Source organism: Bubalus bubalis, chromosome 13, assembly GCF_019923935.1.
Source record: "Bubalus bubalis isolate 160015118507 breed Murrah chromosome 13, NDDB_SH_1, whole genome shotgun sequence".
Taxonomy (NCBI): Eukaryota; Metazoa; Chordata; class Mammalia; order Artiodactyla; family Bovidae; genus Bubalus; species Bubalus bubalis.
In genome coordinates, this window is record NC_059169.1 from 74,832,857 (window position 1) to 74,835,670 (window position 2,814).

Below are 2,814 nucleotides of genomic sequence, written 5' to 3' on the forward strand. Positions count from 1 at the left end.
ACAGCGCCGCATCTGAGTGAAACGTGGAGGAAAGACTTAGGCTTGCTGCCCATGCAGAGTTTGGTGGTCACCGCCCGGACATGGGTAACTTGGACCACCCGGGGCAACTTGGATCTCCTCTAGAGAATTCCTCCCCCCCACAACCCCCGACCCCCGGTCCAGGGGCATCTGAACTGGAGGCTTCCCTGTGGTTCAAGGGTACAAATGGAACGTTCCTGACTCACAACCATTGGTACCAGGCCCTACAGATTGTCTAGTGTGGGGACAGTGGGGGAGAGAGGTCCAGTCCTTCACTTTCCCACGTGCTGGATGGATTGGAGTTAGCCCCCAGAAGACCAGAAGAGGGGAAACCTCAGCCTGGAAGTTCTGGGGCTGGGGGGAGTGGTGGGAAGAAGAGTTAGACCAGCTTTGGCTCGTGCACCCCAGTCCTTACCTTTGGGGCATCTGTGACTGGGTTTCCACCGGGTTTTATGGCGTGAGACTCCCCTGTGTCCAGGGGAGGGGAGGGAGGGCGCCTTCTGGCCCTTTGGGCCCTGGTAACTGGCAGGGGCTCCTAGACTGAGTTCAGCCTCATGCCCTCCCCATTTCTTGTCAATCAAACGATAATACGGACTGTTTAGGGGCAGCTTTGGGTGAGCTAGAAGAAGCCAGAAGTTATCTAGCATCATTAATAAAGTCTGGTCATTCTTTTTCTACTCTGAAGATGAGTTAATTTTCCAAACTAGTTTCCATTGGCTTAACCATTACCACCACCACCATTATTCAGTTCAGTCCAGTTGCTCAATTGTGTCAGACTCTTTGCGACCCCATGAATTGCAGCACGCCAGGCCTCACTGTTCACCACCAACTCCCAGAGTTCACTCAGACTCACATCCATCGAGTCGGTGATGCCATCCAGCCATCTCATCCTCTGTCGTCCCCTTCTCCTCCTGCCCCCAATCCCTCCCAGCATCAGAGTCTTTTCCAATGAGTCAACTCTTCGCATGAGGTGGCCAAAGTACTGGAGTTTCAGCTTTAGCATCATTCCTTCCAAAGAACACCCAGGGCTCATCTCCTTCAGAATGGACTGCTTGGATCTCCTTGCAGTCCAAGGGACTCTCAAGAGTCTTCTCTAACAACACAGTTCAAAAGCCTCAATTCTTCGGTGCTCAGCTTTCTTTACAGTCCAACTCTCACATCCATACATGACCACTGGAAAAACCATAGCCTTGACTAGATGGACCTTTGTTGGCAAAGTAATGTCTCTGCTTTTGAATATGCTATCTAGGTTGGTCATAACTTTCCTTCCAAGGAGTAAGCGTCTTTTAATTTCATGACCACAAACCAAGTAGGCCCAACTCTAATGCTGCACTTTTAATAACAATTGAGTTCTTTCTTTTTAAAAAATTAATTTTTATTGAGTATAGTTGCCAGCTGATGTGAAGAGCTGGCTTATTGGAAAAGACCCTGATGCTGGAAAAGATTGAGGCAGGAGGAGAAGGGAGCGACAGAGAATGAGATGGTTGGATGGCACCACTGAATCAATGGACATGAGTCTGAACAAACTCCGGCAGATAGTGAAGGACAGGGAGGCCTGGCATGCTGCAGTCCATGGGGTCACAGAGTTGGAAATACTTAGCCACTGAACAACAATAGCTGCTTTGCAATATCAAGTTCATTTCTACTATACAGTAAAATGAATCAGCTGTATGTATACATACATTCCCCCCCTTTTGTATTTCCTTCCCACTTAGGTCACCACAGAGCTCTGAGTAGAGTTCCCTGAGCACTGAGTAGGCTCTCATTAGTTCCCCGTTTTATTCATAGTATCAGTAGTGCCTATGGGTCGATTCCAAGCTCACAATTCCTCCCATTCCCCTGCAGTTCCCCCTTGGTGTCCATTCATTTCTTCTCTATGTGTGTGTCTGTTTCTGCTTTGCAAATAAGATTCTTGGTGGGGAAGGGTGAGAGGCCTTCTCCCCCTCAGTCGCACTTGCTGGATTTGGCTGTGTGTGAGGCCCAGGGCCAGCCTCTCTGTGACTCGCCTTCCTCTAATCTCGTCCACATACCTGAAGAGGAGACAAGGCAGGATGCCGCCTGAGCTGGGCACAGACCTGGCTCCAAGAAGCATGAAGGAAAAGATGCAGACAGAGATGGTTTTCCATTTGGGCCTGCGAGCAGAAAAGCATTCCTGGGGTCAAAGATCCGCCTTCCGTCAGGCTCAGGTGTGCTGCCTCGCTTAGGAAAAAAACTGGTTTTTGACCCATGACTCCTGCTTGATATGGGGCTTCCCAGGTGGTGCTAGTGGTAAAGAACCCACCTGCCAATGCAAGAGATCTGGATTCAGTTCCATGGTCGGGAAGATCCCCTGGAGGAGGGCATGGCAACCCACTCCAGTGTTCTTGCCTGGAGAATCCCAGGGACAGAGGAGCCTGGCGGGCTACAGTCCAAGGGGTCACAAAGAGTGGGACGTTATGGGAGCGACTAAGCACGCACACGTGCCTGCTTGACACTGACCAATTTTACTCTCTTTTTCTTGCTATGCTTCATTTCACAATATTTTAAGTTAGTTTAATTATAGATTGTATACTCACAGCAAACATTCAAACAGAAATAGGATGTAAAGTGATAAAGCAAAGGTCTCATTCCCTGCCCTCCCCACTAATTCCCATTGTTTCTAGGTTACCCTTTTAGTAGTTTTTACTCCTATAGAAGACTACTTATGCCAACATAAGTAAAAACAAGCCAACATATGCCAACTGTTCTGCCACTTGCTTTTCTCAGTTTATTGCAATATGATTACATCTACTTTTATATCCCTTCTTTTTCTAATAG